Here is a 13,761-nt window from a genome sequence, read left to right as displayed (position 1 = left end):
TTGAGAGTTGAAGTTTGCTTTGCTATTTAATATCAAAGGAATAGTATGTGCTGTTTGTTTCTTATTTCCTTCTTTTCTAATGGAATCTCTTTTCATCTGGTAGAGAGACAGAGGGGTGAGGATGGGTGCTTTTGCTTAAAGAAACAGAAGTGATTAATGCAATTTGAAAAAAGGCACAGAAGTGCACAATTTGGTTTTGATGATTGATTTCTGGTAATTGGTAGATTAATACTTGGTTTGTTCTGACTCATGTGATGGCCAAGTTTAAAAATTATATGGGTTTGAATCATACATTGATTGCTCCCACTCACTGGATTGCCTCTAACCAACCACCAGTAGCATACTGTTTTACAGAAATTGGATGACTGATAACATTTGAAACATAAAGTATCATCTTTTATTTTATAAGTTCAAAGCACTCTCAGTGTTAGCTGAATTCTCTTAACAACTCTGTAGCTAAATATGTAGTAGTACACGTTCTTTTTCCCTTGCACCTTGGGACGTGGTTTAAAAAAGAAAATGCACTGAGATTGCACAAGGTCCTGCAAAGAGCTGAAGGGGTCTTGAACCCTGTCACAAACGTTGCTTCCTCAAAGAAGAACAAATGGATGTTTTGGGGAATCAAATCTTTAAAACAAGACCTTATATGAACTTTAAACACTAGAAAAATATAAGATGATGTTTAAAAAATGCAGTTTAACAATTTGTAAACAATCATACTCCTTTCATACTAGGCACTTATAAAAAATCCAAGTTACTGCTTGTTATACCAAATCAGTTTTGATAGCCTTTGTTAGATAAAATAGTGGCTAGTGGGATGTGTGAGAACTGGGATATTTAGCTTGTTTGGAAGTGATTTAAGCGAGCCTTGGAATTTATGAACACACTGTTTTAATTAAAAAGAAAATGCTATTTAATTTTCTGTCACATTATGACAATATTTTTGTGAAATCAAAGTGAAGAACCAAGAAAATAAAATCATTAGGCATCTTCTCACCTACTTCTTAGAGAAAAATAAATACTGAACTAAGGAATACTAGAGTTAGAAGCTCTGTCTTCGAAGTCCAGCACAGCAGGTCATATGACAAGTGTTCTGAAGTGCATCTCGGAACTTCAAATTCCTGTAAAACAGTTTGATAAACACAACCGCTTTGTACTTTTACTATAATAATTGAATGGGTTAACACAATTCACAGGGAAAGCATTGTTTTCCTTCCTTGCTTCCATTCTTTTCCCCTACTTTATTTACTGTAGATCACATCTTTTGCATGATTTTAGTGTTTAACCTTTTTTTTAGAAGCTGGTAGCAACTAGATTTCATGTGGTGCTTTCTTTGCAGTGCATTTAAAGAGAGAATGTTGGAACCACAGTTTGTTGAATTAAGTTATATCTTTGTTAGTATCTGCATTTTTATCCATTGCTCAACTATTTTAATTAAGTTGAATTACATGCAAATATTTTCAAATATCTGCAAATTAAATGGTATTGCCATTCTATACTATTACCTATAGTACTATAATATCATTATATATTTATTTAGTACTACATATTAATGTAGTACTATATATTAATAACATATAATAATATATTGTACTATGGTAACAGGGCTGTAACATATTATTTATCATCTCAGTTTTACAGATGAAAATACTGAGACACATATTGGTATATTAATTAACACATAGCAACAGGAAAATACCGAGACATATTGTTTAACATCATAGAGCTAGTAAGTGTCAGAGTAAGATCTAAAATGAATTAAGTTGTTTCACTAGATTAACCATGCTGTTGCTTTTGCTTAAATATCTGCTTCCAGAAAATTAAAAAAAAAAAGACATTTTTAATCCCTTCAGTTTGCTATAAGGACAACATGAGAATAAACTGGCTTTAGTTTGATAAAAACCACACCATAACCCATATTTTGAGATACAAACTAATGTCTAATAGGGTGAGGCTATACCTGCATTTAGAGGTGTCCATTGACAGGATGATCATCCCCATTGCCAGACACCCCGGAGGAAATCAGATTCAGGGACCAAAATCAGGAACTTGAAAGTTGTGCTACGGACTAAAGTGAGGGAGGAAAGCTTTCTGTCTGGGCTCTTCCCTTCATGCTTTCTTCTTTCTGGGGTTCACCCAACAATTGCCTAGCTATGGCAGAAACGTGCTTCTGCCATGAAGAATAGAATGAAGATACACCTGAAGAAACAGAAGCTGGAGGTAGCAGGCAGGCACATTTCAGAAATCTTCAAAAGAGCATTTTATAGCCAATGGGCTTTGAGAAGAGTTACAAAGATAAAAAATCAGTGTAAGTTATTTTCAATGTTGTACTTTTCTTTCATTATATAAAGTAAGCAACCTCAAATATAAGTTAATTGGGACCGACATCTTAACATACAGTGAGTACAAGTAAGATCAGAGAAAAACATTTAAACTTTGATTCTACAGGTTCAGCTGCTATGTAAATTTTATTTATCCATGTAAGTACACAAGCCATTAGGAAGAGAAAGAATGTGTAATTATAGTAATCAAAAGGCAAGAGGATTTGGACCATGATGCACTGAGAAAGACTGGATTTATATTTTCACCTTAAACAATTAGAAAACTGAAGAAGGTATAAGAAAATAGGGCTTTGGGACACTAAGCAATGCATGGTTATGATTCATGAGAGAATGACATTCTCTAGAAACTGCCTAGAACAGGTTTTTCAACTTTGAGTACTATTGACATTTGGAAAGAATAATGCTTTGTTGTGGGGGCTGTCCTGTGTATTGTAGAACATTTGGCAGCATCTCTGGCCTTGGCAAACTACATGTAGTAACACAATTCTGATTGCAACAACTTAAAATGTTAGCAGACATTGCAAATGTCCATTAGCGGGCAAACCCGTCTCAGTTGGGAACACTGGCCAAGAGGTAGTCCCCAAGCAGTTGTGTAGAGAATGTAAACCCAAGTGGAAGAGCCTAGCAAACATGCTGAATTAAGAAGGCACAGGAAGCTCACAGAAAGAGAGCATGAAAGAAAGCCCTAGAATCTACTTAGTGGTATCCTAGATCTGCTCTGTTCATGTGAGAGGAAAGTACTGGCCAGGTAAAGGACCACTGGAAGTGAGTAGGCAGAACAATTCACAGAACTCACACAAGGCTAGTGATAGTTTTTCTTTCCACCAGGCGTAGCTTAAAGATCTTTAATAGATGGGAAACCTCAGAAAGGTGCCACCTTAGTAGAGGGACTAAACCCTCATATAAAGGCTGCCTAAGACATATCCTAAGAAATGTAAAAGCAGGGATTCAATTAATTCCAAATAACTTAATTTTGCACCAGAACAGAACCCAATACTACTTAAAGAAATACAACAAAATCTAGCTAGTATTTACAACATAAAATTCACAATGTCAGGCACCCAATTAATGAAAATGAAAAATATTCCTCATAACCATGAAAAAACTTAACCAGCGGTAACAAGCTCAAAAGTGAGAGTGATGACAGAATCAGGAGACAAGAACATTTGCAAATATAAAAAATATATCAATATGTACCATCTATTCAAAAATGTAAAAAATATGAGCATGATGAAGAGAGAAATAAGATATAGAACATTAAAATTAACATGTATAAAATACACACAAAATAAAACTATGCTAAATAGGATTGATAGCAGATTAGATCCTACATAAAAACCTAAAAACATAACAACAGAAAAGAAGCATAGAGATTAAAGAAAAAGATTAGACATAAATAAAACCACAATGAGATAATAATTGTATTCTGACACACATTATTGGATCAAGGATGAAAGGAGCCTCAAAGGGGTAATTTTGGGGAAAAAAGATAAAGAATTTTCAAAATTTGGTTAAAACTCTAAACCACATATGTAAGAAGCTAAACCTAAATCATAATAAACACAAGGAAAACAGTACTAGGACATATCAGAATCAAAGTGTTAAGATCAATGATGAAGACAAAAATCTTAAAAGCACTCAGGTAAAAAAAAAAAGAACAAACAACCTATTATGTACAAAGGAAAAAAAGCTAAAATTAACAAAGATTTCTTGTCAAAATGTATGTAAGCCAGAAGAAAATGTAATATTATTAAATTACTTATGATGAAAAAAAGCATTCCAGACTGTCAACTTGGCTGTCTTCTACCTGGTTAGAAAAAAATCTTCTAGAAAGAAAAGTGAAAGAAAAACTTAATTAGACGGATAAAATCTGAGAGAGCTCATCACTAGCAGATGGAAACTACAAGAAGTGTGAAAGAAATTTCTTCAGATTGAGGAAAAATATCAGGTAAGAATTTAAATATATGCAAATAAATGATGTGACAGAATTTATAACTATATAATAAATATATTTATTTAAATGTTTTAAAATAATTAAAACATTTAAAGATACTTATATTATAATAAATGTAATTATTTTGTGAACAAAATATAAATATATTGTGTAGCTTATAACACATATAAAAATAAAAATAACATCAAAGAGTAGAAGGGCTGAAATGGATGTAAAATCTTGTTATCCACTTCCTGCAGACAGGCAGTGGCAGTATGTGAAAGGGAGACTGTGAGAGTTGCAATTACACTCTGAACTCTGGAGTATCTATCAAAGTGATCTGAGTGATAAGACAATGGTGAAGAGAATGTAGAATTTTACAAAGTATTCAACTAACCCAAAGAGAAGGTAGAAAAAGAGGAAATAAGCAACAGAGAAGAAATAGAACAGTTGGAAAACAAATGGCAAGATGGTAGGTTTAAAGACAACCATATTGATAATTATATTCCGCCTAACAGGAATGGTCTAAAGTTCCAATTTATTGGCAGAGATCACCAAGTTGAATCAAAAGCAATAACCTATAAGAAACCCATTTTAAATATAAATACACCAGTAGGTTAAAAGTAGAAGGTTTTAAAAGATATATCATAAAAATACTAAGCAAAGAAAGCTATATTAAATGTATTAATATCAGACAAAGTTGATTTCCAAGATAAGTATGTTACCAGGGAAAAGATAAACATAAGTTATATGAACAGGGTCAATTCAACAAGAAGATATAACCATCCTAAATGTGAAGACACCTAGTTAAAACAAAAAGCTGTAAAATACATGTGGCGGGGCAGGGAGGGAGGGGTGCAGCCCTGGCTGGTGTGGCTCAGTGGACTGAGTGTTGCCCTGTGAACCAAAAGTTGTCTGGTTCAATTCCTAGGTCAGGGCACATGACGGTGTTGAGGGCCAGTTCCCCAAACGGGGGCATGTGAGAGGCAACTAATCACTGTATCTCTTGCACATTAATGTTTCTCCCTTTCTCCCTTCTACTTTCTCTAAAAGTAAATAAATAAAATCTTTAAAAAATAATTTAAAAATGCATGGGGTGGAAAGATACAAGTAAAAGGAGAAATATACAATTATACAAGCATAGTTGGAAGTAGGTAAAACTTGTTTTCTTAGTAATTGATAAAGCAGCTAGTGAAAAGAATAAAGAATATTTGAGTAATACTATCAACCACTCTCCTCCTTGAGCAAAACCAAACAAAAATCCCCATAACAATAGCAAGTTAAATCTAGCAATATATAAAATGAATAAAACATGACTGAATGGTTAATATTTGAAAATCAATGTATTTCATCATATTAACAGGCAAAAAAGAGAACAGAATATCTGATTATCTCAATAGATGTAAGAGAAATATATCCCAAAACTCAAAATCATTATTTATTAAAACTTTCAGCAAACTAAGACTAGATACTAACTCCTTCAGTTTGATAAAGGATATCTTTGAAAATGCTACATCATATACTTTTTATAAGAAACTGGAGGTTGTAGATTATCAAAACATAATCTATTGCCTAGCTGGTGTAGCTCAGTGGATTGAGTGTGGGCTGCGAACCAAAGTGTCGCAGGTTTGATTCCCAGTCAGGACACATGCCTGGGTTGCAGGCCATGACCCCCAGCAACCGCACATTGATGTTTCTCTCTCTCTCTCTATTTAGAGAGGGAGGGACCTCCCCTCCCTCTCTAAAAATAAATAAAAAATAAAATCTTAAAAAAAACATAATCTATTCACAATATATTTATATTTAATACTTTACCTAAAATAAAAGATTTAATGAAGTTGTTGAAAATACTTTATGTGCCTTGAGGTTTAAATGACTGCCATGCATTATTAAGGTACCCTGGGGACATTTGTGACAGGAATCTCCTTCAAAGGATAAGGGGTCTCTTAGGAAATGACTCAGCCCCAGAGAAAAGAGAATACTGGCACAGAAGTTGATCTCTGTTTGTTTTAATAACAGAATAAATGGGAGGTCAGCCCTTGTAGATTTTATTCCACTTGCCTGAAGTTCAACAACTGAAAAACTCTGCCCTCAACCACTTACTAGTCCTAAGGCAAAAGAGTAGAATAATAACAACCAAAAATTTAGTAAATGTTAATTAAAAGATTATATTATATTTTTAATGACACAGTGAAGACTCAAATATAAACACCATCAATTTCAACAGTTTTGCAGATCTGGAAAAGCATTGCCAGTGTTGTTGAAAGTAACACGGAGTAGTGGTCTTGGTGTTGATTTTGACAAGGTTGATGTCTGAGGGTGCCTCCTTGTCCATCATCTCGCCACCATCATCATTATCACCAAGCAGTGCACTGCCATCATCAGACATTGATTATAGAACTGAATTAGCTAATGGAAATTAGTTGTTAGTTATATTGCTTAATGGTAAAACTTTGAAAACTATTGATAGTAACTAATTATTTCGAGAAGCATTTAGAGGGATGCTTACAGAGATTTTTATAAGTTCACTATATTTTTCCTTGTACTCCTTATTTTCTAGTACATTCCCCTATCACATACTTTCATCATAAAATTTTTGAGGACTCTAATGATAGAAGTTGGAAGATTCTAACTTTTCTATTTACTCCTTATCATTAATCAGCCAAAACTTACAAGTAAACAGCTTCTCATACTTATGTTTAATTTATATTTATTTTCTCTGTATTGGTCAGGAAGGTATGGATTACCCTTTTTTTTTCAGCTTAACTGAGGTATAATTGACAAATTGATGTTTAAAGTGTTCAGTATAATGATTTGATGTATAAATGCATTGTGAATAGATTATACTTTGATAATCTACAACCCCTAGTTTCTTATAAAAACAGATTTATTTTTTGCTCACATTCTATGTTCACCAGGCTGATGTTTAACCTCACTTTCATGATCACCAGAGTAAGTGGGTAGTAAGACAGTGTGTTTATTTTCACAAAGGCTGAGAAGTGGTATGTGGTTCTTTCAATCACAGTCTGTTAGCAAACTAAGTTATACGCAGTGTGTAACTTCAAGTATTGAAAAAGTGCAGTCCCACCAAAGGTGCATAAGGATTACCTACCCTCCACATCCTTGCCAGCACTTGTTCTTTGGTTTTGATGACAGCTATTCTGACAGGTGTGAGGTGATAACTCATTGTGGTTTTAATTTGCATTTCTCTGATGATTAGTGACCTTGAGCATTTTTTCATTAGTCTACTGGTCATCTGTATGTCCTCTTAGTAAAGTATATATTTAGATAGTTTGCCCATTTTTTAGTTGGATTTTTTTTGGTATTGAGTTTTATGAGTTCTTAATAAATTTTAGATGTTAACCCCTTATCAGATGTATCATTGGAGAATATTTTCTCCCATTCAGTGGGTTGTCTTTTCTTTTTGTTGATGGTTTCTTTTGCGGTGCAAAACCTTTTTAGTTTGGTGTAGTCCCATTTGTTTATTTTATCTTTTGTTTCCTTTGCCCAAGGAAATATATCAGAATAGATATTGCTACAAGAGATATCTGAGATTTTCCTGCCTATGTTTTCTTTCAGGATTTTTATGGTTTGGAGTCTAATATTTAAATCTTTAACTGTTGGTAGGAATGCAGACTGGTGGATCCACTGTGGAAAGCAGTATGGAATTACCTCAAAAAACTAAAAATGAAACTGCCTTTATCCACTTCTGGAAATTTATCTGAAGAAACTTGAAACAATATTGTGAAATAATATATGAACCGTTATGTTCATCGCAGCATTATTTACAACATGCAAGATTTGGAAGAAGCCCAAGTGTCCATTAGTAGATGAGTGGATACAAAACCGTGGTACATTTACACAACTGAATACCACTTGATGATAAAATGGAAGGAAAATATATGCTTTGTAACAGCATGGATGGACTTGGAGAACATTATGTAAAGTTAAATAAGCCAGTCAGAGAAAAACAAGTACCATATGATTTCACTCGTGGAATCTAATGAACAAAATGAACCAAAAAGGAAGTAGTGATAGGCCCATAGAAAGAGAGCAGGATGACAGATGTCGGGGGAAGGTAGCTAGGGATTTAGCAAAAAAAAAAACAACAAGAGAAAACCTCATGGATACGGACGACAGTGTGGTGATTGCCAGGAAGTTTGCAGGAGGGTAAAGATGGTAAAGGAGGGATAAATGGTGATGGACAGAGACTTGACTTGGGGTGGTGAACACACAAGCGTTCAGTACAACACAAGTGTTCAGATGATGTGTGGTAGAATTGTGCACACGGAACCTGTACGATTTTGTTAACCAGTGTCACCCTGGTTAGTTTAATAAAAAGAACTATTATGGGAGAAGAGAAAAGTGCTACCCTCCCATGTCCAGTAGAAAAACTGGCATATTTGCGGATTGCCTGAATGGCTATCATGTCCTGTCTCTGGCAAGTTCACTTATCCTCCAAGAAGTTTTGTCTATAAAAACATATATAGAACATCATGAAAACTCTTCCTTAAGGGTACACGTGCTCATTTGAGATCTATTTGAACAATTTTTGCATAAATTCTAATTTGGGGGCTACCTGATTTTTTTTGCATCAAATTAAAGAAATGAAAAGTGGGGGAAAACATCTAACATAGATAATAGGACAGCAATGAACCTGACCAGGGAAAATAAGTCAAATAAAAAGAAAAACTTAAAATATCATCTGGCATGAAATAGTGTAGAATAGCCCTGGCTGGCATAGCTCAGTGGATTGAGCATGGGCTGGGAACCAAAGTGTAGCAGGTTTGATTCCCAGTCAGGGTACATGCCTGGGTTGCAGGCCATGACCCCCAGCAACCGCAAGTTGATGTTTCTCTCTCTTTCTCTCTACCTCCCTCCCTTCCCTCTCTAAAAATAAATAAATAAAATCTTAAAAAAAAAGAAATAGTGTAGAATAAAAGCAATCCTCATACTTCATTAATCTGTGAGAGCATCATTTTCTCAGAGCATGCACAGCAATTGAGTACTCAATGTGGACCTGAATCATTAAGAAATGATTAATGGATGCCCACTAATTAATTAATTGATTGATTACAAATACAGTAACACATTTAACTTGTGAAATCATTAAGAGCTTCAGAATCCAATTGCTTATAACTGCAATTTAAACAGAATTTATTCAGAAAACTCTGCTACCCTTTGGCTCCCTCGCCCACACAATGTATTTCTGCAATAATTCTTTACCAGCAAGATTTTACTGTAGTTTGATAAGAAGCTGCTTTTTTATAGTGAAGCAGTCTGCTAAGAATGAAATAATACTGAACAATTCACTCAGAGTGTATTGCATGTATAAATAGTTAGGACAGGTTTAGTCATTGTAAATAAGTCTGTGACATATTTACTCCTACTTGTGGTAGTATGTGTATATTTTTAAATTTTTTTTGCAAACTACCTAATTTTTAAGACAATAATGGGCATTAAATTAATATATTTTTAGAATTTCTCAATATATAGACATATATTATGTCTATTACTATTATGTAGAGCATATACTCTACATAATAAAATAGTCTAAAACAATTTCCCCCCGTTTAATACATTTTAAAAATTTTATATACTTATGTTAATCACATCACAAGTAGTACTTAAATATAATCTTTTTATTTTAATGTATTTTTATATGAGAAAAGAAAGACAAAAGAAAGCAAAACTTGTGATTTGACACTTTAAGCATGTCAAGCAAGATGCTCCTATGCAGAATATGAAGAAAATGCTGCAACAGTAGATATTTGTGCACCATTGCTCCTGTTCTGACTTCCAGGGAGTCTATTCCGCCTTTAACAACTGAAGAATCACTTCACCTCCAAATAAAGTCACAGAGGAGTTCAAAACTGTAAGATATATTTAGCTTCATGAAAGGGCCATGTTGAGCCGCATGTGGTTTCAGAGCGTGGTGGTAACAGGAAAACGCCAGGGAGCATATCTAGGAAAGATGTCCTGAAGTTTGCGCTAAGAGACTGCAGCAAACAAAATAGAAACAGATGGATATCATCCTCGATGCCAAGTGTTATGGGGAAAGATCGTCACTTTCTCTCTCCTCACACACACAGACACACACAGTTCTCTCAGCATGAGAGCTACATTATTAAAAGCTTGTAACTGTCTTATAATTAAAAAGAACCATATATATTTCATACTTTCAGGAGCATATTAAAGAAGCAAGGGAATGGTCAAATTGATGTACTCTTTGTCATTATGTTTTCTGTACCTTCCACTATTAACCATTGCAGTTGACCCTCAGGTAACGTGGAGTCAGGAGCAATGACCCTTGCATAGTCGAAAATCAGCACATAACTTCTGACTCCCTGCAAAACTTAATTATCCCTTGGTATCCATAGAGGACTTGTTTCTATGCTAATACCACAATTCACAGATGCTCATATCTCTTATATCAAATGGCTAAGACCAATGGATGTAGTTCCTGACTGCAGATGGAAAACAGTACATGTATTTATTGAAAAATCTGCATATAAGTGGACCCTTGCATGTTTAAGCTCCTGTTGTTAAAGGATCAACTGTGTATTGTTTCTGATTTATATAAACTGGGCTAAGAAAAACATTACACAATAAAAACACCAAATTTCAGAATAGACAGCAGCAAAGAATGTTTCTGTGCATGATCTGTGTAGGAACTCCCAGGGGGCAGAATATTTTCTATTTTAATAGAAATATGGTAGAAAATTCTACACAAAAGAACTTCATAATTCTTCTGTGGAGAATAAGAAGGGGAGGTGCAAAAATTATAGGTTTTTAGGTTATGAAAGATATGACTTTGTCCATAAATTACTTACCTAACCTCACAACATTGGGCTAAAAAGTATGGCTTTAATCCAACTCATTGATACCTAAGGGAAACTTCTATTGGATCTTGTTGGATAATTTCTCTGTCTTTTTGTTCCTCCATAATGCCCATGCCAATGATTGAATTAAAAGAGCATTTTGACATGCCCATAAAGTATTTAATGAGCTCACTGTGACTAAATAGTGCTCAGGCTGCCCACCTAATAAAAGAGATGGAAATCAAACAAGGACAATCATAGCTTTAGAGCCCTGGCTGGTGTTCCTCAGTGGATTGAGTGCCAGCCTATCAATCAAAGGGTCACCAGTTCAATTCCCAGTCAGGGCACATGCCTGGGTTGCGGGCCAGGTCCCCAGTTGGCAGTGCATGAGAGGCAACCACACGTTGATGTTTATCTCTCTCTCTCTTTTTCCCTCCCTTCCCTCTCTAAAAATAAGTAAATAAATTTTTTTTAAAAAATCATAGCTTTAATGTGACTTGGTGGCTTCAGGTTTTTGGATCTCCAGATTGTGGGGAAGGACAACAGAGGATTTGGGAACTAAACAGACTACTGTCTGTTCATGTAAAGCGGAGTGTCATTTTTTTCCTTTTTTTAAATCAGGAAAATTATGGCAATAATTAATGACTTCTAAGAAGTAGGAAAAGGTAATATGTATGAATAAGCTGAGCTTATTAAGGATCTTAAGATGGTTTGGATATAGTTATAGGAAATACGATAAGAAGTTAATGGTGGTATGGGAAATAGGAAAACTATTTTACTATTTTATATGTGAAAATAGTAAATTTGCACAAAGTGGTTCTGGGTGGAATAAAAGCTTATATGAGAAAAAAAAAGCAAGATATCTCTTCAGTTTTTGGCCTTGTCCCTTATTCTTCTGAGATAATCCTCCTTGATGCCATGTGTGAGAACAGTGTGTGGAGTTCTGGCATTAGAAGTTGAATGTGATTGTTAATGCCTGTTCACCCCTACTCTTTCCAGCCAACTTACTCTCTTTCTAGCTGTATAAATATTGTCGCAAAAATAATGCATTCATGTGAGACAAATTTTGAGTCTTAATTATGTGTAAGAAAGTTATTTCTCCCTATATCAGTGATATTTTATTAAAATTTAAAGATATCTTCATAATAAAATGCATATACAGTAGTAGAGAATAAACAGTACCACATATACCTTTGAATAATTGGGAAGTTTACAACGAACTGTAAATAGGCCATGGTTTGTGCCCTTCTTGGTACTAATCTTAATATTTACAAATTGAAAAAAGAAAGATAAAATGTATGTAGAATTTTTTTCAGTGGTTCCCAAAAGACACATCAGAGGGAGTACAGGGCTCCCATAGACAGGGAATGAGGAGACCGAAGTGGTTCAGCCAAATGAGGGTGAAGAGTCACAGCTTTCCTGAGACCATGAGTTCTGGAGAGAGACCCATCACACCAGACAGGAACTAATTTTTGCATTTAAAAGGACAAAATTTTCATTCCCCATAGTAGGGGAGAATGCTTCTCCAACTCTTCTGATTTCCATGAGTATGGGCAATCAGTGTATCCTGGGGCTCAGCTTTAGAAATCCTATTCCAATACCAGGTTTATTTCTTATTAAAGTCAGTATTTTTTTTCTCCATATGCCTACTACTTTCTTTCTCTACTGTTTCCAAAGTTGGGGAGGAAAACAGAAAGAAAAAAAAATGTTGCAAAATAGTTGGACTAAAGACCTGCTTTGGTCTGAAAGCAAAAGCAGAAAGCCAAGTGACTTTGAGAAACAATAATCTGATACAAAAATTCATGGTTTTCTTAATTATTCAACAAGTACTTTTACAAAATCTGTTTAACTAAACTTGACACATAGGGGTTACAAATAAATACTAATTGTTATTGCTTGGAGAGAGACCTCATCTTATTCCTATGTGCCATTTCTTGTTTTCTTGGTGTAGCATGACCTTTCACGCAGAATCTAACCTATCTTTTATATCCTATATTAAGTATTTTAGTGTTCATATAGACCTCCTTAACTCCCTCCCTCAGCTAGAGATGCATTATTCCACAGAAACCTCACTGAACTTTGTGATTTCTTTCCTATTTCACTTTGTACTTTTTATTTGTTTACAAATGTATTTTTTCTCCTGTTAGGTTACAGTCTTTTGAAGAAAGAAACTGAAACCTAGTCAACTTTGCAATCTCCGGGGTCAAGCACAAATAATTGGATACAATACATGCACAGAAACTATGTGTTGATTTCGATGGAATATGTACCATCTAGATTTGTTGCATGAAAGAATAATGCTATGTTTGGGGGTAATGTGATAGTGAAATGAAGAGTGCTTTTCACATGAGGAAAGATAAAAAACATTACTTCGAACAATGCCAGACTCATCTGAAGAAATACTTTGTCAAAACATATATTTCTCATCAGTATCTCCAGCTATATTAGGGAAGATGAACCTGCAAATTTCTGTCGTTCTGCATTTGTAGAGTGTAACTGATTAGTTTCTATTCTCATCTTTCCTACAGTCATTTAATTCTCCCAGAAGTATTTGCTGATAATAAATCATATTATGATTATAAAGATCTGAAGGAATTAGTTCCTGGGTTTATACAAACTTAAAATCATGATTATGATTAGCTATATTAGCAATGATAAATACACA

The sequence above is a fragment of the Phyllostomus discolor genome, chromosome 6, assembly GCF_004126475.2.
Source record: "Phyllostomus discolor isolate MPI-MPIP mPhyDis1 chromosome 6, mPhyDis1.pri.v3, whole genome shotgun sequence".
NCBI classification, from domain to species: domain Eukaryota; kingdom Metazoa; phylum Chordata; class Mammalia; order Chiroptera; family Phyllostomidae; genus Phyllostomus; species Phyllostomus discolor.
Note: the sequence above shows the minus strand (reverse complement) of the source record.